At 41.9% G+C, this 22,865-nt stretch overlaps 1 protein-coding gene across 5 annotated transcripts in view; it reads right to left on the bottom strand.

Annotated features, from left to right (window-relative positions):
- The window catches only part of LOC138569149 (uncharacterized), a 167,355-nt gene that overhangs the window by 90,748 nt on the left and 53,742 nt on the right, over positions 1–22,865 (bottom strand). The gene's annotated exons all lie outside the window — the stretch shown is intronic.

Raw genomic sequence — 22,865 nt, 5'->3', positions numbered from 1 at the left:
TAAAAAAATGCTAGGCAGTTAGGATGGCAAAGTAAAAGAAATCCCATTTATTTAATTTGTCATATGATAATTTTGCAAAGTGAATATTTCTCTGTTTGTATTGTTTTTTTCTTTTCTTGTTTCTTATTACAGAGAACAAAACGCTGTGATTGGTAAAATGTTATTTTGAATTGCAATTGTTTCTAATAGACACAATATAAAAGCAGAATGTGTATATAGTTTTGTTTTTCTCTTTTCTTGATGCCTTTGGAATAATATTTTATGACACGGGGAAGATTTATTTTAGGTAGTACATTTGTCATGTTTCCCATGCAGATGGAATAGATAGATTTAGAAGTGATAAATAGGTGTGTGTGTGTGTGTGTGTGTGTGTGTGTGTGTGTGTGTGTGTGTGTGTGTGTGTGTGTGTGTGTGTGTGTGTGTGTGTGTGTGTGTGTGTGTGTGTGTGTGTGTGTGTGTGTGTGTGTGTGTGTGTGTGTGTGTGTGTGTGTGTGTGTGTGTGTGTGTGTGTGTGTGTGTGTGTGTGTGTGTGTGTGTGTGTGTGTGTGTGTGTGTGTGTGTGTGTGTGTGTGTGTGTGTGTGTGTGTGTGTGTGTGTGTGTGTGTGTGTGTTATAATACCACAGGTTATTGATAATGCTCTATATGAAATTGTGGTATTTCTGAATGTAGGTCCAAGGCTCTCTATAGATCACAAGAACATTATGAGATAAATAAGGTTTTGTGTATGATGGGGCCATAAATAAAACAGGAAAGTTATGCTCACCACTAAGTAATTTACCACTAAGTAATTTGCCACCAGAAATTACCACCAATAGTGTATGATACTAAATTATCCCATATAGTGTAACAAGACATGGTCACTAAAAAGGAGGTAAGGCCAAACCCAATCTAAATGCAAGGATAAGTCATCACCAAGTTACCACTCCTATTTGGCGGTAAGAAAATACTGCCAGAACCCAAATCTACACAAAATATCCTACATATTTATGGTGTGTTGCAGGCCGGGAAAGTGATCATAGAGCACCTACTGGGTGTGGCAAGTGTGTCTCACACTACCATCCGTACATTAGAGGGAACCCATTTCATAATAGTAACGTGTCACTAAAAGTGAATTTCAGAATGTCTCAAATAGAAGCCACATTCTCAGAACTAGTGCAATATCTGGAGGCAAAGTTATATGCACATGGGACATGGTCATCAAATAATGCCACAGAATGGCATGACCGCATTTATGGTGAAGTACAGAAAGAACCACTAGACAGCATTTTTGCAGAAGGCAGCATAATTCAGGTCTGCCTTCTGAGATTATTAAATGTAGCTGATAAACATGCAGAGAAAGATTGTCTGATACGGCTATGCACCAAGACATGATTTATTTTGAATAGGTCCCTGCGAATGCAAGAAAATGATACTAAGCTGATTAACAGGTTAAAAGCCGACCTAGATGGGGCAAGTAAAAGGAGGAAATGTTAAGAGCAGAATTGGAGGTATGTCAAAAAGACATGCAGTTAAAATGTAGGGATCTTGATACTCAATTGTCCAAAAGAAAGAAACTGTTTGAGGATAGTGAACAAGAATTGGTACATTTAAAAGCGTTGGTAGACCATATTAGACAAGACAAAGATGAGGTTGTTTTGGAAATGCAGATTTTACAAAAAGAACATTATGAAAAAGAAAGTGATCTTCAAAATGTTGAACAGGAAATGGTTAAAATGTTTCAAGAAAGAGACAAGAGAAACAAAGAATTCAATGAATGCCAAATGCAAATGTGCGATATGCAGGAGGTAATTAATAAAATGAGTGATGAAAACAACTATTTGCAAAAAGAGGCAGACAGGCTTCTTAAGAAGTGTAAGGATTTGGAACAGCAAATGTGCATTTCCAGGTCCCAGGAAAGACGGCAGGGTACCACATTCAATGGAGTTTAGGTGAATCCTATTTCTACCCAAAGAGCTAGTGCCCCAGTGATTGGGCCGGTGACTGAACTTGGTTGCAGCACCCTTGGGGGATTTGATACACCCATTGGGGGCCGCCACCAATCCCATACACCTGAAACCAGGGTTGAATCACCAAGTAGTGCAATTCCGTGCATTGCAACGAGTAGCCCCATAAAGTTAATGAAAACCATCAAGGCTCTGATCAAACCATTTAAAAAGGGAGGGGAATGCTGCATAGAGGATCACTTAGAAGCGGTGCATGACATATTTAAAGCCCTCCAGATACCTAAGGAACAATACAGACAGTATTTTCATTTAGCTCTAGATGCTCCCACAGCCAGTATCATAAGGGGATTAAATGAACAGCAGAATATGACATGGGCTGAGTTTGGAAAAGAGATTAGACGTCATTTTTCTCCTTCCAGTCATTACAGGAGGCAAAGAAAGTTGCTTACATGATTACTGCTGGACCTAATACATCCCCTCGCCAATTTTTGCAAGACTTAAAAAGAGATTTTTCTCATTTTGATGTATCTTTTGACCCCAAATCCAATGTGTTTAAAACTGCCTACTTCTATGGGCTACAGAAAGACATCATATCACAGCTAGTCCGTGAATTTGACCGTGACAAGTCCCTTGAATGGATTGTACACCAAAGCACAAAACTATATGAGGTACTCTATTGTCAGGGTAGAGAAAATGATAAAATGAAAGACACTAGACCAAAATCCAAAGAACCCACAGCAACAGTGATGGAAATCAGGTCAGCCAAAATGTCCCTTGAGTCTGCTCAAAGTCCAGGTAAAAATAATTTGACACCTGAACAAAGGGGTAATCAACAAAGGTCGTCACTTCCTGCACCAATGTTTCAATTACATGATCCTAGTAATAGGGAGAGCTACATCAGCCCTAGGTACTTAGGAGATAGGCCCCGGGCAGGCTATCAGCCTGATATGTTAGGTATGAATAATAATCAGAGACAAAGTCAGGATCAAAGAAATAATGTTCCCTACCAGGCATTGGGGACACAACACCATGATATATGGTAATCAGGATAGACCCTGATATGTGGATCGACTTACCGAAAATGGGAATCAACATAGGGATCAGTACCCACAACATGAGAGACAGGACATGAGGCAGAATATGAATTACGCTCCACGTCAATACAATGATTCACCACCAGGGGACTTCAACCAAAGGATGAGTGCACCTCGCTCCCCTCCACATGTGAATCAAGAGTTCAGAAGCAATCCCAATAGAAATCATTCTCCTGAGAGGTATCAGAATAAATCCAATCAGGGGGAAAAAAACAATATCAATCTAGGCCACAGAGAGAGAGGATTCTAGAGAAATTGAAAGATTCCAGTGTCTCGAGGCCCAAGTGAAAATGTTGGCTGAACAAATAGGAAAGCTCTGCACAGCACAAAAATAGTCATCAAAGGAGGGGGTAGAAGGCCATAGCAACGACCGGGGGGTTTCTGATAGTAAGTGACTAAGTAGGAATGATAACTGCAATGCTAAGAAAACAGATTGCTCTGATATGATTTTGCATAATGACTCTGAGGCTCCTAAAGATTCAAAAATAAAGATACCGGTAAATGAACATGTGACAGAAAGTGCAAATACCTTTACGAAAGAAGTTCGGTTTAACCTAGAGCTAAATCAAACATTGGAGATTTGTACAAATGAAACAGGAAAACCTAAAATGCCAAAAGAACAAAGAGACAGATTTAAGAAAAATGACTCATGTATGGGGAATACCAGTGAACAGGGAGTAAGTGGGGATGCTATAACTCCTTCCCTGGGCAATCAAAACAATAACCAAACACAGGCAGAAAAAATAAATACTCAAAAGGAGGGTACAGGTCAATCACCTGAAGAATTCTTTGAGCCACATATTTTTGAAGAAGTTAAAAGGACTGGTACCATACTAAATAACTACAAATGCACAGAGTTAGAAAATGACAAATTGCCAAGTGATGTTGTTACACATGTTCAGTTGGAGTATTGTAATGTGACCTCTGATGATACCTGGATGTTTGGGTGAACAGTGGCCACACTCCAAAAAACCTCTGAACATGGGGAAATGAATAAAGTCTCTCACATAGAAATGGACAGAAAGGAGGGAAAAATATCTTTCCATTTACCAATGTGTTTAGCCAAAAGTGAAAAGGCCTGAGAAAGCTGAGTCCTGAAATCAGTAAGAATTCGCACTTCTTATGTGTATCAGAGGAAGTTGAAGACAGGTATTGTGCTCCCATCACTGTAGAAGAGAAATGCAATACATTTGCAATGATTGACACTGGCCCACAGGCCACAATTATGTCCAAAGAATTGGTAAAAAGTATTAAAGAGGGGAGATCTCCACAGAATCAGATCACAGTGAGGCAAAATGAAGGTCCCGTGCATAACTTTAACGGGGAGGATGTGCTTATTATAGGTGTTACTGAGGTTGACATAAAGATAGGAAAACACAGAATGAAAAAGGAGGTATTGATCACATCTATTTGTGAAATTCCATTCCTGATGGGGACAGATTGCCTGAAAAGATTGTCACCTCTCATAGATGGGGTGAATGGAGTACTGTGGTCCTTAACCAAAAAACCATTGAGACCTAAGAAACTAAAATCACAAAACAGCAATATAAATGAATGTCACACCGTTGGCAAAACAAATGAGGCCGTAGAGGTATATCTCCAGAATAGCTGTATACCTAGCGTCACTGTTATCTTGATGTGTCAAGATAAAATGCAAAGGGAAAATGAGAAACAATGGCCCTCATTACAACACCGGCACTAAACCATGGCGCTATTAGCACCATGGTTGCTGCCGGTATTGTAACGAGTCAGACATGGTGAAATGGGGAAGTCCCACCCCATTCCAAGGTTGGCGGGGCGGTACTTCCCCATTTCACCATGGCCCTTCCCCATTCCCATTTTTGCCCCATTGGGCATACTGGGAATGGGGAAAGGCGGTAATTATGGTACCGCCAATTGCGGTACCGTAATTATCGCCAGGGTCCCTTTGCGGGTCCCTGCAATAACGGCTGGTTCCAGCCGCCGTTATGGGAATTGGGCGCTAAGGGATTACCGGTACCGGTAATGCCTTAGCGCCAGGGTCGTAATGACCCCCAATCTGTACAAATATATTTAGACCCAAGGAAAAAATGGCAAACTGCAATAGATGAGCACACATTACGTTTTTATTTAAAAGAGAAGACATGCAAACAGAATACTACTTCTAAAACAGACACAGAAAAACACATTACTACTCTTGCTGAAATACACATGGAAGATGAGCAACCATGGGTTCACATTGGTATAAATGGCTGTTCTAAAGTAGTAAAAGCCATACTAGCGCTTGAACAGGAGAGAAGGTTTATTAATGAGAAATTACTGCAGAAAATAATGGAGAGGGAGGAGATCCCAAAATTTAGAATTTAAAACCAATATATCTCTGGTTTGGACAGTCCAGACTTTGAAAACCGAATTGCGGGCAGATGTATGCTGAAGATTGGTATTGGACAGAAAACAATTCACCATAATGTGTGGATCGTGAGTGGGACACAAAATGACTTTTACATGGGCAATAGTATCATGCACAGAATGTGTATGGTATTAGATTTCCTTAATCAAAAAATATGGTCACGCCTAGGTGGGCCGGCACCTGAATTTGAAGACAAAAGAAGGGCTTATTATTGCGCACAACTGGTCCCATATGCAATTGAATTACAGCTGAGGAAAGATACTACTATCCCTGCATTCACCAAGCAGTTTGCAATAACGCTGAAGTGCAAAAATGGACAGCAGATGAAGGATTCTGATGCATTTGTGTGCTTGAATGAATCCGTGAAACAGCAAGGCCTGGATTATGAATACATTCCATTGATAGATGTTGGGGAAGGGTCTGTAAAAACTTTGGTGAATAATAAAGGATGTCAAGATATTCATTTAGAGGAAAATTCTTCATTAGGAATGGCCATACAAAAATCACATTATACTGCAGATTTTAATAACATGGTAATTGGAAATATCCCTGAAAGGTATGTAGATGCAGGGGGTGTGTTGCCAGAGTACCTGGATTCTCAGCCCAAAGGAACCTTTCAAATTCAATCTGTGTACCCTTATGATTCAAATGAGACAGTGTGCTGTCATCAAAAGGATTATATAACATTTGACTTAAATGAAAATGAAACAGAAAATCGGCCCATTGAAGTGGAAGCTGATATACCAAAATATTTAAAAGTGGCAGCTTTACAGAGAGATACAGCCACACAGTTAGAAGAAAGAACAGAGATTCCTCCGCTGGAAGATTTCCCAGAATTTTCAAAAATGGTAGAGGAGCAGATTTTATCAGCAGATGCGTGCGATAGCGATGAAGATAAAAATGAATTGAGAAAAATATTTATGCAGTTTAAAGATGTCTTTGCTAAAGATGCTTATGATTGCGGCCTAACTAATTTACATGTTGCCACACTACTGGAAGGGTGTAGTAGAAGCCCAGTATTTGTACGCCAGTATAGATTACCACTGGCATGTTTAGAGTCATTAGCAGAAATAATAAAGAATTTGAAGTCTCGGGGAATTATCAGGCCTATTCATAGCACATCCAACACACCTATTTTAGGTGTGTTAAAGCCAAATGGTCAATGGCGTCTATGTGCAGATTTGAGAGAATTAAATAAAAGAGTGCCAGTGTCCAGATGGCCACTGCCATTCATTGATCAAGGCCTGGCTCAGGTGCGTGGCTCAAAAGTGTTTATTACATTAGATCTCACATCTGGATATTGGTGTGTGCCATTGGCAGAGGAGATTCAGAATTTATTTTCATTTTCATTTGATAAGACCGAATACGCATGGGTTAGAGTTCCATTCGGGTATGTCAATAGTGGGAGTGAGTTTGGAATATATTTGAGAAAGGCCATGCCTGATGCAGCGGAAAGAGGAACCATAGTTTATGTGGATGATGTCCTGATAAAAAATGAAAGCTTGAAAAGCTATTTTGATGAAACAAGACATGTTCTTGGCCAATTGCAAAAGGCAGGTGCCAAAGTATCTTTACAAAAAGCACAATGGTGCAAGAAAAAAGTGAATTTTCTAGGCCATGAAGTGACTGAACATGGACTAAACCCACAAAAGAAGAAAGTAGAAGCCATACAAAAACTAAAAGACCCTAGAAGTGTGAAAGGTTTGAAAAGTTTATTAGGATTGACGGGGTATAACAGAAAGTTTATTGAAAATTATGCTGAAATTACTCAACCATTGACTAAACTATTAAAGTTGAATACACCCTGGAAATGGGAAAAATAACAGTCTGAGGCAGTGGCTAAATTACAGGAATGTCTTGTAAAGTCACCATGCTTAGCATACCCCAATAACTGTCATGAACCATCGAACTTGCCCTTTCTGGGCCTCCTGGTCCCTGACACTTCGGGGTCTACACTCCATAATACTACCAACATGGCGGCAAGCCCAGAACGCCGCTCACCAGTCTTCGCGTTCTGCACAGCGTGCTCTATAAAGAGACCACTCCCCCGCTGCCCTGCGCGTCACAACGCTGCTGCTAGCTGTGACCGGACGTGTGCTCCGTACTCTTCCTTGTACTATTCTGTTGTTTCCTGGTTCCAGGAAACCCTTCTTCCAATCTACCTTTCCTCCTTCTTATCCAGCCTTCCCGGAATCCTTGCACCGCCTCCGCGTGCTTCTTATCCCTTTCTTGAGTCTCCTGGAGTTTCCCCTTGATCCCGGACATCGAAGCTGAACGAACACTGGAAGCCGAGGACGGCCGAGCGGGTTTGTATAAGGCCCGAACCATATGAAAGAAGACTCCTCCTAAAGAAGTCATCAGGCAACAAAAACAGGTGAGAAAGGGGGAAACGTGTGACAGATTGAGACGCCACCTGACTGAAGTCGATACAGACATGGAGGCGGCCATCCAGGATCTTATGCGCGGCATGCAAGAACTAACCACCGAAGTACAAAACCTGAAAGCTGAGAACGCTGCATTAAAACAATTGGTACTATCCCGCGACTCTGCCACAAAGGACAGTGTGCTATTGGGCGGCATTGTCGAAAAATATGATGGCTCTGCAAAAACCCTCCGTGGATTCCTGGATTCTTGTTTGGTCCACTTTACCTTTAAACCTTATTATTTTTCTACCCCCAGGGCTAAAGTGGGCTTTATTATTTCACACCTTTCCGGGAACGCATTAGCCTGGGCCACACCATTAGTTAATTCCGGAGATGCCCTTTTGGATGATTATGACGGATTCATCCAAGCACTTAAAACCATTTTTGACCGCCCAGAACAGGTCTTTAGTGCTCAAGAACGTTTACTCGATTTCCAGCAATGCTCTCAGGACATGCTCACTTATGTGACTCGATTCAAGCAACTGGCTAAAGAAGCGGGTTGGCCTTGTGAAGCTTGCTTCACTCTCTTTCGAAGAGGCCTAAATGAAGACATCAAGGATTAATTATCCAGGGTGGCACGTCCAAGTTCTTATCAGGCACTTATGGATCTTGTTCTACAGATTGATTTTCGCATCGAGGAAAGGAAGGCAGAGAAAAGGAAGACCAAGTCACCCCTCCAGAAGAACCCCTTAGAGACCTCCTTGAAATCCGAAGATCCTTCTGTCCCCACAAATGAACCCGAACCCATGCAACTAGGGGCCTTCTGTGGACCCATATCCCCCCAGGAAAGGTTGGGAAGGATCCATACTGGCTTATGCATGTACTGTGCCTCGGACAAGCATTTAGTCAGGGAATGTCCAATAGCCCCTCCCCGGCGTTCGGGAAACGCCAGCTCCCGATCCTAGATGGAGCTCAGTTTCAGGAGAGAGATGTAGGCTCCACATCTATACCATCCTTGAACTTTCCTGGACAAAACTCTCTGGTAATTTTGCAGGCCTTTCTATCATCAACCAAGAAGGAAACCTACCCCATTCTGGCATTAGTGGACTGTGGGGCTATGGGAATATTCATAGATCAAGAATGGGTCCTTAAACATCATATTCCCTACGAATCCCGGACAATCTTGAAACCCGTAGAAGCAATTGATCGCAGGCCTCTCTCTTCTGGACCTATAACCCTTCAGACCAAGGAAATTGAGCTTGCAATAAACCATCATCGAGATAAGATAAAGTTTGACGTCATAAAATCTGCCCATTACCCAATGCTATTGGGAATGCCCTGGCTACAAAAACACAATCCATTCATCACTTGGACAGCAGGTTCCTTGTTCCTAGGTTCTGAATTTTGCATGTCTCATTGTCTACTCCTGGATCCTTCTCCAACACCATCGGAAGAACGTTCAACAACCCAGCAAGGTCCTCTCACGGTCTCCAGCATCGTCCAGGTTCCTAAAGCCTACCAGGAGTACAGCGATGTGTTCTCTTCTGCTATTGTTCAAGCCTTACCACCCCTGAGGCCAGAAGACTGTGCTATTGAAACCGAACCTTCAGCTGTGATTCCCTTTGGAAGGATGTTTATTCTGTCTGAACCCGAGAAAAGGTCCCTTCGTGAATACCTAGATACTAACCTAGAAAACAGAACCATACGCCCATCCGAATCTCCAGCCGGAGCTTCACTATTTCTTGTTCCTAAGAAAGATAACAAAGAGCTCAGACCTTGCCTTGATTATCGAGGTCTTAATCAGTTTACCCTTAAGGATCGTTACCCGTTACCCCTGATCTCAGACATCCTGGAAGCCGTAAGAGGAGCCGTAATATTCGCCGAATTGGATCTCAGGGGTGCCTACCATCTGATCCGTATTAGGGAAGGAGACAAATGGAAGACAGCCTTCAGAACACCCTTTGGTCACTGTGAATACTAATGCTCCGGCGATCTTCCAACGCTTTATGGAACGGGTGTTTTCGGATATGCTGTTTCTCTTCGTCATCGTCTACCTGGACGATATTCTGGTATTCTCTAAGGACCCTCTCAAGCATGAAGGACATGTTAAGGCAGTACTACAACGACTACGTGAGCACAAGCTTCTAGCAAAACCCGAGAAGTGCCATTTTCATGTTTCCATCGTCCACTATCTAGGATTTGTCCTTTGCCCAGATGGCATAGGAATGGATCAATCTAAGCTTAAAGCCATACTATCCTGGCTAACTCCGACCATTGTAAAACAGATCCAGTCTTTCCGGGGCCTAGCTAATTTCTATTGAAAGTTCATACCATCCTTCTCCGAGATTGTTCACTTGATAATTGCCTTGTTGAAGAAAGATACTCCCTTTCATTGGACATCTGCCCAGGAGAAGGCCTTCCAACGCTTGAAAACAGAGTTTACACAAGCCCCCATCCTGGCTCAACCTGATATAAATCAACCCTTCCTAATGGAAACAGACGCCTCTAACTATGCCATCAGAGCAGTACTGAAACAGGAACTCGATGACGGACTGGAACACCCTGTTGCCTATCTTTCACGGACATTGACCCCCAGTGAAACTCATTACTCGGTTTTAGAAAAGGAACTGCTAGCCATCCGTCAAGCCTTCACCGAGTGGCGTCATTTACTTCTAGGAGGTAAAAATCCTGTTCAGGTTCGCATGGACCATCGAAATCTCCAAGTATTACAGGCCCTGGAATGCAGGAACAGCCGTCAGGCCCATTGGGCCTTCTTCTTTGCCCAATACCAGTTTCAGATTCACCATTAATGAAAAGAGGCTTAACTCTTCCATGGTCAGATTTGCAAATAGACTATGTAGGGCCTGTAAAAAGGTCGAGCAGGGGGAACCGTTATATTTTGAGTGTGGTTTGTTTAATGTCAAAATGGATGGAGTGTATTCCTGCACCAGATTGTAGTGCGCAAACAGCAGCTATGTTACTGGTAAATCATATATTTTCAAGATTTGGGTTACCACAAAGAATAGAATCAGACAGAGGAAGTCATTTCGCAAGCGCTTTAATGAGTAAGGTGTGGCAAATACTGGGAGTGAAAAGAAAGCTACATATTGCATATAGACACGCCTCTTCTGGTGGAATTGAACGCTGTAATAGATCTGTTGTGGATATATTAAAGAAGTTTGTAGCAGAAGCAGGTTCCAGCTGGGATTTACGTTTACCTCTGGTTTTGATGGCAATCAGATCAACTCCTGCCAAAGCCACAGGCATCAGCCCTCATGAAGTATTGACAGGTAGGAAAATGGTGTTGCCGTAACACCTGCTATACAGGAAACATGAGAAGACACTTGTAAGTGCATATCTACAGTTCATGAATATATGGAAGAACTGAGGAAGCATTTACAACATGCATTTGCTTTTGCGCAGCGGAATTTGGAAAGGGCTGCTGACAGTGCAAATTCATATTATGATAAAAAGACATCGGTGAAAGAGTATAGTGTGGGGGATCAGGTGTATAAATTTCATTTTGGAAAAGGTAAACAGAAAAATTCCAAAGTTCTTTAAGCCTGGCAGGGGCCATTTCAAATTATAGATAAGGTATCTCCAGTAGTTTATAACATTTTAAAAACTGAAGGTGAACCGGTAACAGAGCAATTTGTTCATGTTAATCAAATTAAGCCCTGGCACCCGAAGCATGAAGTAAAGAGGCTTGAGCATTTAGAAACAGATCATGTCCCTTAAATACATGAAAGAAAACACATAAGTCTATTTATAGGGCCCAATAACAGAGAAATAAAAATAGAAGTGATTGTTGTAATGGAATAGATGTGAATAAAAAGACTATGGGCCTCATTACGACCCTGGCGGTACGGGGTAAACGGCGCCGTAAAAGGTGCCTGCGCCGTTTACCACGTACTGCCTCATTACGAGGTCCCCTCGCGGGACCCAGGAAGCAACGCCTGGTCAAACCAGGCGTGCTTACCGGGTCCCGCGAAGGGAAGAGGGAGCAAACAACAGGTCAACTCGTAATGGCCCGTTGTTTGCTCCCTCTCCCATTCCCATTCAGCCCTACAAGGGCTGAAATGGGAATGGGGAAGGACCGGGTCCGGGTCCGGGTCCTTGGAGGGAGGAATTACCGGGCCTTCCTAACTCGGAATGGCCCGTTAATTCCTCATTCTGAGGACCCGGACGCGATTTCGGCAGCAGCCATGACGCCAATAGTGGCATGGCTACCGCCGAGGTCGTAATGAGGCCCTATATGTGATGATCATTAAAAGAAGGCTGAAACTAATGAAATTATTTTTACAAAGTTGAAATATGATAAATGATCAATGATGCTTTATGTATGTTTATTTTCTCTTTAATATTTGCTTAATTTCAGAAAGCGAAAGAAAAAGGGCAAAATATTTTTGAAAATGTATATATTTTTTTTTTGGTACAAGGGTGAAATTAGTATTGTGCTATGTACTTAATCTGTTTTTTTTCTATTTGATTTAGAACCTTAATGTGTCTTTTGAGGTTGGAGGTCACAGGACCATAGGACACGGGAGGTGATGGAGTCCTGGAGTTCACGGGATGAAGATCAAGTGATGCCTGCCTCCGGATGGAGGTGAAGACAAAGTAACCGGGATGCCAAAAGAGATGACTCCTTTGGAAAAAGCATCCAGGAGTGCCAGGATGGAAGAATGCTCCAAATGAACCAGATGATGTGATGGTCGGGACTTCTCAGAGGTGGACAACAGTAGAGGAACAATGAACTTGCAGCGTTGTGGGTGCATGAATTCGGATGGATCCTGCAAGTCTGGAGTTCCACATCTTTATTATTTTAATTAATTATTTTAATCTGTTATGTTAATTGTTTGTTTTAATTATTTATTTTATTTTATTGTTTTATGATTGACTTCAAGTATAAAAACAAAACCTGGACTATGGACACCACAGTTGGGAAGAAATATGTAAAATAAGAACTGATGGACTCATTTAAGATGAATTTTGATTTTATGGTAGTTAAACAGTGATTTATTGTGAAAAGTGTGAATATTCATTTTGTTGAGTTGCTATGATGAAAAAACAAAAAGGAGCGCAAGTTGGGTTTCTTCCAATTGTGGGTTGGACCACTGCCAAATTGTCAGAAAAGGAGGGATAATGTAGTATAATGTATAGTGCTTTGAAGTATAGTGCTTTGAAGTATAGCGCCTCACTGAATGTGATAGCATTCTATTGACAGCAATAATGTGACATACACATTTAGCCAGTCCTATGTTGCTAGCATAATGTATGAGTATGCAGAGGAGTACAGGCTGCAGGTTTAAAAGTGCACCAGATTTATTTTTTTATCCGTTCACTTCCTTGAAATGCCTCAAGGAATGCCTCAAGACTACATTATTTATCTAACTGACTGACTTAATTAACAAGTACTAATCACTAGTGCTAACTCATTAACATTATAATGTAGTCCCATGTATAAAGTGAGGTGGAGGCACATGTCTTGAAATTCGTTTTTTAAACGTGCATTTTTCTCTCTTATTTTCTCTTGCTGTGCTGAAAGCATAAGGCAGGAAGGCAGCAGGAAATCGAAAAAGAAACAGTTATTATAATCTGAAACTACCATTGTTAGTGAAATGAGGGTGTTAACATAATACATTTCTGCTAATATGAATGGTAGGAAGTATATCTGCAGATAGGTCATGTAAGCAACAGAGTTCTGCTGGGGAAAGTCTGACAGAAAAAGTTCAGATCGCTTTTGCTGAGCTGCAGAGACGGATGATCTTGGTGTCTTAACATTGGCTTGAGAACCCTATGTTCTCGCCACACACACTTTAGACACCGAGATTACGAAGGCCACCCCTGTTGACCGGGCCGCTCTTCTGAGGGAAATCACCTGGGGGAGAAAACCACAAATGTTTTGGTAAGCAGCCCAGCTCTAAGTGAGTTTTTTTTATGCGATTGCTTGGTGAATGTGTTCTAAAAAAATGCTAGGCAGTTAGGATGGCAAAGTAAAAGAAATCCCATGTATTTAATTTGTCATATGATAATGTTGCAAAGTGAATATTGCTCTGTTTGTATTGCTTTTTATTCTTGTTTCTTATTACAGAGAACAAAACGCTGTGATTGGTAAGATGTTATTTTGAATTGCAATTGTTTCTAATACACACAATATAAAAGCAGAATGTGTATAGAGTTTTGTTTTTCTCTTTTCTGAATGCCTTTGGAATAATATTTTATGACACGGGGAAGATTTTTTTTAGGTAGTACATTTGTCATGTTTCCCATGCAGATGGAATAGATAGATTTAGCAGTGATAAATAGTTGTGTGTGTGTGTTCACCCAGTGCATGGTGTCTGTGTGGAATCTAATACAAAATATAGATTACTGAGGGTCCATGAACCAGTAATGAATCTGTAATGAGGCCTATGCAAGCATAGTTCACTGATGTATATAAATCAGTGATAATACCACAGATAATTGATAATGCTCTATATGAAATTGTGGTATTTCTGAATTTAGGTCCAAGGCTCTCTATAGATCACAAGAACATTATAAGAATAAGGAAGGTTTTGTGTATGATGGGGCCATAAATAAAACAGGAAAGTTATGCTCACCGCTACGTAATTTACCACTAAGTAATTTACCACCAGAAATTACCACCAATAGTGTATACTACTAAATTATCCCATATAGTGTAACAAGACATGTTCACTAAAAAGGAGGTAAGGCCAAACCCAATCTAAATGCGAGGATAAGTCATCACCAAATTACCACTCCTATTTGGCGGTAAGAAAATACTGCCAGACCCCAAATCTACACAAAATATCCTACAGTTTTATTGAGCTTATTAAAGTCTTATTTTGAATAAGTTTCTAACTCCTACTGCTGGTTTTGCCAGCCCCTATGCTCCGTAGGTCCTTCTTGCCCCCGTATCTTTCTCCTGCAAATAGTGCGAAAGCCCCACTTTATAGGCACAAAAAGTTATGTTGTCTTTGCATTATTTTTCATTCCTCTCCAGTCCAGGCTTTCTTGTTCTTCAACTTAGCAAGGACATCTTTGAGACGGGTGCCTCACTTTACTGGAATGACCTAAAAGGGTTTTTTCATCAAGTAGATTAAGCAGTGACTGGCTATGCCCGTGTTTGATTTTAATCTAGCTTCCTTTTCACACCGTGGGTGCTTCATTGCCTTGGAGAGCACAGTTTAGCATTATACTTAGGATGTCCAAGCAGCTTCCACTTGCTTTTTAACAGTGCTAGCACAATAATAACACTTGGAGAAATGCGCAAAAAGAATTGAAGATGCTATCCCACCCTTCTCCAAGCCATCATTCCAAGAAAAACCCTGACCACTCTCTTACTTCAGTTAGGCCATTTCCATCTAATCCCAGTCTAAGGCCAGTCCATCCTTGTCAAGCCTCATGTGCATGTCAGATTCAGGCGCTTCCTCTCCTGACATAACTATATTAAATCAAAGCATGTCATCTGCTTATTTCCAAATCTACTGTACTCTAGAGTTGATGTATGACCTTACCCGGCACCCTGTAACATTTGTTGACCCAGGCACCATACTACCAAAAACCTCATCCTCCTTCCCCGGGAGGCTGAGAGACAAATTTTGCTACCATTCAAGCAATTATCAGGCCGGATTCAACCATTGCAATGTGTTGTTGGTGAGTGCCCATTAGGCACCTGCATGTTATACAAATGATGGCTGCCAGGATAGCCCCCCTACCCCCATCTCCCGCTGGCGGACCCCTGCTTTGCCTTAAAGAGGCACCACTGACTGCCTGTCTGAGCTCGAGTTACAATTAAGGCTCTCACCTTGGCGCACAAAGCATAGTGTGGCCCTGAACCTGCCCAACTTGGAGATAGGGTAAAATGGTATCATCTAAGGAAATTCTCTGCTCAGGCAAAAATCTGATTTCAGACCCTTGTTTTAAGTGAACCATATGCCCTGGGGGCTGGGGCACTCCTTCCCAGTCTGAATCGTTAAACTCAGGAATACCTACCAGACTTTATGTATGGACTATCTCCTTACCTTTCAGAAACATTTAAAACCAATCCTCTTTCAAACTCCTGATTTTGTGTACTGTCCACATCCCGATCGTCTGCACAGCGAAAGCCACTCTGAGCTTTGTGCAGTATACAAATAAGCAAATCATATGCTCAGAGTTGAACTGGTGGCCATTTTCACTGAACCACTAGCTTAATAATGTAAATGGTATACAGAGGTTTTAGCTCTATTGCAACATCATGTAGTATAGCTCAGCTGCAAAGTGCTTGCCTTGGCAAGACGACACGAAGCTACACGGGTTCGAGCCCCGCGTCCACGCTTAGAAACCTCTGGGTATTTAAGCGCGTCATTAATACGCAACTAAGACAAACAACCACGCAACTAACAAAACAAAGAATTCCTGTAAGAGCGCCTCGATGCCCGCGGGCTGTGTGAGCGCTTTAAAAATGCAAAATAAATAAAATAAAAGTATGTATGTATGGAGGGCATGTGTGCGCAGGTATTAGAGAATGCCAATAACCTCATGCTGTACACTTACACACTTCCATAGCAGGACTCTGGCATTGTACAGTAATTGTCCATTACATATACTGCTTTCAGGGTAATAGACTGGCAGGCAACGGTCTTCTCAGCCACAGTAACAACACCCTTTCATCATCACTTGAAAAGAAAATAATCATTTGATATTTATTCAACTAGAGGATCCCAAGCATCTGTGGACATCGATCTGGAACATTAAACTCCACCTAACAAATACACACAGGCACATGGGGAAGGGACATGAATTGGGCTCCTCCCTACTGCCACCTTCCTCCCTGTTGGGTAGGACTGGCTCTGGCTTCCACCCTGGTAGGCCTTCCACCTCAGACTCAGATTACTGACTTTGTCACAAAGCTACTAGATGGCAAGCCAGAAAAACAATTCGTCATGTGATTAGGAAATTACAGTGTGCCGACAAAAGACTTTGCAATTTTGTCAAGGCCCTCTCAGGCAGGAAACCCATGACTGCTCTGTTGATAATGGCAAAACGTATTGTCCAGTGCACACCGGAATTAAAAATAAAGAAAGCTGACCAAACCACACCACTTGGTGCAGGTAGATGACAAATATGTCTGATTAATGCTTGACTCTGGTTTCTAATCTTACTGTTATTTCACTCCTGACATACAAGGAAATGGTCAGCAGAGACACTGTACAAGAAAAAACACTTTGACCCCAAAATCTACAGTGGATCAAGAGTAAGAGGTTCCACATAAACTACAAAGGCAATACATATGAATGTGCATATAGTTGGCCGAAGATGGACCTGCCAAACTGGTAGTATGACCAAGTAAAATGTGAAATTGTCCTAGATACCAACTGCCCATACAAATTGAAATCCTGGAAACTATCCTCGACAATCACAGGAAAGTGTTTTCCCAAATGCCGGGCTACAAGGATTAGGATATCTAAGCACACAATCGAGCTCTGCCCAGGAGCAGTTCCTGTCAAACGCAAAGTAAGGTCACTCCTGCCACAGCAAGAGAAGGACCCCAAGAGTCTAGTAAATAAACTTTTACACAAAGGAACCACAGAGGTTGTGGAGGTAACTGAATGGCTGAGCCCAATAGTGTTCACTAAAAAACAGTAATTGCAACAACTACGTCTTTGTGTAGACCTGTGCAGCCTCAACAAAGAAATAGCGAGAGACAGATTTCCACAGAACAGCATCTCCAAGCTCATCTAAATTCCATGAGACACAAAAATATTCATCAAGCACAACTTAAGGGATCAATATCATCAGACAAAGCTCCATGACTCTTCTAAATCCCTCACGTCATTCATAGCACGCTTCAGAACATTCAGGTATATATACGCGCATGGATTTTGGGTTCCATTCCACAGCCAAAGTCTTTAGGGCGAGGATGGACTTGCTACTTGTTGATTTCCGAAATGTTGCCTACTTTCAGGACAACATACTAATATATATATATACTGGGTGTCGAATGAGGACTACTAATACTACTCTGGACCCCATCCTTCAGAGGTTGCACTCAGCAGGGACAAGACAAAGTATACTATCTAGGTTATTGCATATGCGCCGGCTACCTACCTCTCGAGCTAGGTCCGCGCTTTAAATAATAAAATAAAAAATAAAAATTCCATATCTGTCAAAGGCATCAAGCCAAATCAAAGCCCACTAAGAACAATCACCAATGCCCTAGCTTCAAGCAACCAAGAGGAACTAAAATAGTCTTAAGCCTATCAAAATAGTATGCCACTTTCTCAGAGATGACAGAGCTGCCACGAATTCTTCTTAAGAAATAACAAGAATTTGCAAGGGGCCACACCCAAAGCGATGCTGCCTGCTTAACTATCAAAGAGCATTTGTCTAGCCTCATGCCTGCAACCTTTCGACCATAGGCTCGGAACCTATTACTGTTGACACCACTGTACATAGTTTGGTTTTGGACCATTCTCATACAAAAACTGTAAGATGAACATTCTGTCATTTGCACCCTGGACCCTATCAGCGGTGGAGGCAAATGACGTTGTGATAGAAAAGGAACAGTTTGTGTGTGGCCGATGACATATCTCTGCACATCCACATGGGGAAGAAAGTTTCACCTTTGTAAAACCATAAGTCCCTGTTCAAGTTGCTCAGTCCGAGTGGCACTTAGACATTCCCACCAAGAATGGCGAGGCTCGGCACCAAGCTGCAAGAGTTAAGCCTGGCTGGAGGTCTGGAAATGCTAACTGCATGCCGAGGCAACCTGGTCCTCTGTGACCTGCTTACACATTCTTAAGAATGAAAGAGTCATAGCCACATTCTCAGAGATGTGCGAAGATGGCTACTTGCAGGTGAGAATACAAGTGTGGGAAACATCAGAATGGCGCATAGCGATACATGGGTGGCCAGGCAAGCAGATCCCCCCCCCCAGTAGCCCCAGAACTCTTTGTCATGAACGACATGTTTAGGGGAGACAAGGTTGTACCCACAGGCACCATGAGAAGCACAAAAATCAATCAAGGCCACACAGGACACTTGGGGTGTACTCTCAATAAGAGAAAGACAGGAGAGGCATTTTGACCAGGATGTCTCTAGGAGTGCCACAAAGGTCTACAAAGTGACAACAGGCTGCAGAAGAGACCGGTCCCCTTCCAAAACATTGAATCACCATCAGCATGGCACTAAAATGTTGTGGTGGACTTTATAGGCTCACTCGAGAACATTGGGGAGGAACATCACTTCAGAGTTGTTTTGGGGGACTGTTTCTCTAAACGGATAGACCAAGTTTGCTTCTGCCGTCACCACATCCATAGTCATCATTGCCTTCAAAGAAAGGTTGGTCTCTGCAGAGATGAGCATGTTTTTAGCAGCCAACAGCGTCACACAGAGCAGGGCAGCTTTATTCTATCTTCAGGCCAATGGGCAAGTGGAAAAGATAAACAGGTTTATTATGTGGAGCCAAAAACTGACTACAGCCCCCAAGAAGGACTCCCAGGAGACAGCCATGAAAGTCATGGAAGCACATTGGTTTGCACCCAAATCTATCACAGGAGTCCTCTCCATTTCAGTTGATGACAGGAAGAGGCGCATATCAACACTGATCCTCCAATGGCATTAGAAATCAGAGAAGACCCATTATAGATATAAAGAAAAAACAGAGCCAGGAAGTTTAGCTCAGACACCAATAAAAACTGTCATGGCTCTACCCTTCAAAGTAGGGCCAGGGTCAAAATTAAGAGAAACTACAAGACAACAGACACTACCTAAATATGGCCCTCCAGAGAGGTTGGTGAAAGTGGTCTCAAATCGCCTAGTCACAGAAGTTGAGCGTAAGGAGAATGCAGAAAGTTGCTTTGTGCAGGAGCAAAACCCACAAATACAATACCCAGGATGCTAAAGCGCTATAGAGACAGCATAGCGAAAGTCAACTAAGTGTGCCCGAATGCAGTAGGATTTCAGAAAGGGGATTCTCTGTAAGACCCAGGAAATAACCCAGCACTGACACAGAGGAGAGATCTAAAAGTTAGCAAGAAGGAAAAGCTAAATGTAGGACTATTTACCTGCGTTTTAGGTTAAATCAGATCCCTACTTTGGAAAGTAATCCCTACTACTAGTAAGTGGGGACTGGGCAACAGCGGCCAGAGTTGCAGATTTTGTAAAAACACTCTCATTAAAGAAACCATTAAGCACCTGCTAGCTGATTGTCCAGCATTGCAAAAGGAAGGAGCCGCTCATCTAGGGATAGAAACTGTTAATGAATTCACCTGGACCAGTTTGATGGCTGGTCAGGGACAGTTGCTGATTTTGGCCTTATGTGGCTTCCTTGCCTTGTTATTGAAGAAAATCTTGCTACTATAATGGTGCATACTGACCCTTCACTTCCTTACTCGAGGAGTGAGCATGCTTTAAGCACTGAAGGGAATCCTGATGAATGTTGATGTTTTCCTTTTAAATTTTGTATGTAAAAATGCTTTTACTTTGTTGTGTGACTATTTTGCCTTTGTCTTTTTGTATAAGTGAAAGGTTTTTTACAATTTTTGTCTGAACCAAAACACTTGGGGCCTGATTTATGAAAGTGTTTTATAATGGCGCAATCCCATTGGAAAACATTCTGTGAATCAAAAATAAATAAAACAATTTTTAAAAAGAAGCTTTGGGCCGAGAGACATCCAATCGTGGGTTTGCCGAGAAGTGGTTCACCTCAAATGCCTACCCATGCACTGCCTGCTAGCTGACCTGGACAAGATAACTAGTGAAACATTGTGGCTTTGAAATGAGTTGCATCCAGAACATTGACACTCTTGTCAAGAAAAGGAGATATTTAGCGGCCTGGCACATGCTTCCGAGGGCCTCTGCCTCGCTCAGGTGATAATTTGAAGGCTTGCAGTGGAGGTGCATGGGCACCACCCATGCACGCAGCATTTGAGGTGCAAATGACAGACATTGCAGGGAGCAGGAGTGGAGAGTCACACAGCCCAGCTCTCTGGCATTGACAGATCCAAGGTGTAGGTACTTATGATTTTGACACATGCCTTTTGTTTGTGGAAAAACGCAGCTTTTCTACATTTCCCAAGTCGCTCACTGGACCAATCTTATTTGCCTGGGAAGTCGGACAGGCAAAGCGTGCCCTGTAGGTTTCACACCTGTGCATGCACACCGGGACAGCTATTTGACTGTTTTTGGAACCATGAGCGTGGTGATATAATGATATGCTTTGTAATCAAATTTGAATTCGTGTCTTTTGATACAAAATTGAGGACTATGAAGAAATTAATTTGATGATAAAATCACGAGTCTCACGAGCTGTAGTTAAGTTCAGCAGATACTTCACAGGACTCAGAATCACAAATGAAAACATCGCATTGACCCCTGCCTAAAAGCATTCACCCGGCCCTAACTATGCTGGCAAGATAATAGCTTTCATTGTTGTGAGACAACAGCAGACAAAAGTATATTCTATCCTTTTCTTTACACTATATTGTGAAAGTAGTGGTCTTAGGGTGGTTGGCTCGCCATCGTGCCCCTCTGGCTTGGTGTTTGGAAAGGGGATGGGTAGGGGATGTGAAGGAGGGTGGGATGATTTAGGAACGGGGGGACGGGAGGCAAGGCTGACCGCAGAGTGGTGTCGGTCCACGGTGGTCATTTTCCGGACGACCCTGGTGGGTTGGGTGCACTCATGGTTAGTATGTGCTATTAGGTGTAGTTTCAAATGCAACTTACACTTTATGTTGGACTTTATAAGTTCGGCTATATCACTGGGTGAGATTAGTCTTGGTTTCTGAGTTCCACTAAGCAGGGTGATATTATTCACTTATTCTAGGTTTTAGTGTACTAATTGTAACTAGGCTGTAAATATTAGGGCGTTTTGAAGTGTAACTACACCTTAGGATATACTGTTAGACGGCCTATTTAGTTGCAACTACAGCACAGTTACGCTGTTGGGTAGACATTCTTCTAGCAAGCTGGAATACAGGTAAACTATTATAGAGAAATTGAATTTAGCAACACCACAGGTATGCTTTTAGGTGGACGTTTAAGTGCAATTTAGGAGGAATTTCTAATTGTAGCTCTAAATTCAATCGGGCACGCTATTAGGCACACTTCTAGATTCAAACAAGGGGCGCTATTAGGCGCACTTCTAAATTTGAGTTTTGTACAGATAGGATAATAGGGATGATTCTATATTCAACTAATACTCAACGCTAATGGGCACACTTTTGCACAGAGAGAGATATTATATACACAGAGAGGATATTAGGTACACTTCCAAGATCAATTTGCACAGAGAGGGTATTAGAGACACTTCTGAATTCAACTACGGAACGTTATTAGGCACACTTTTAAATTCGGGCAAGGTGTGCTATTAGGTCTACTTCTAAATTTAGCTTTGCACAGATAGGATATTATGGACAATTCTAAATTCAACTTTGGACAGAGGGAATATTTAGGCACACTTCTAAATTCAATTTTGCACAGAGGGGATATTAGACTATTAGGCACACTTCTAAATTCTACATTATACAGAAATGATATTAGGCACACTTCTAAATTAAACTTTGCACAGAAGGGATATTTAGGCATGCTTCAAACTTCAAGTTTTGCACAGAGATGCTATTAGGTATACTTTTAAATTCAACTTTACACAGAGCGGATATTAGGTACACTTATAAATTCAACTTTACACAGAGCGGAAATTAGGCTCTGTTTTAAATTCAACCAGGGTGAATTATGGGCACCCTTCTAAATTCAACCAGGGCACGCTATTAAGCAGACTTCTAAATTCAGCTTTGTACCGAGAGGCTATTAGGGAATACTAGACAGTTGGACTATGGCATGCTATTAGGTACGCTTCTAAATAAAACTTTGCCTAGAGAGGATATTATGGATAATTCTAAATTCAACTAGGACACGCTATTAGGCACAATTCTAAATGTGACTTTACACAGAGAGGCTATTAGGAATAATTCTAAAATCAGCTTTACACAGAGAGGATATTAGGCACACTTCTAAATACAAGTAGGGCACGCAATTAGGCACTCTTCTAAATTAAACTATGCACGGAGAGACTATTAGGGACACTAGTCA

Source organism: Ambystoma mexicanum, chromosome 2q (genome assembly GCF_040938575.1).
Source record: "Ambystoma mexicanum isolate Mex_15411 chromosome 2q, UKY_AmexF1_1, whole genome shotgun sequence".
Lineage (NCBI taxonomy): Eukaryota > Metazoa > Chordata > Amphibia > Caudata > Ambystomatidae > Ambystoma > Ambystoma mexicanum.
The sequence above is the reverse complement of the archived record's forward strand: the minus strand, read 5'-3'. Positions and strand labels throughout refer to the sequence as shown.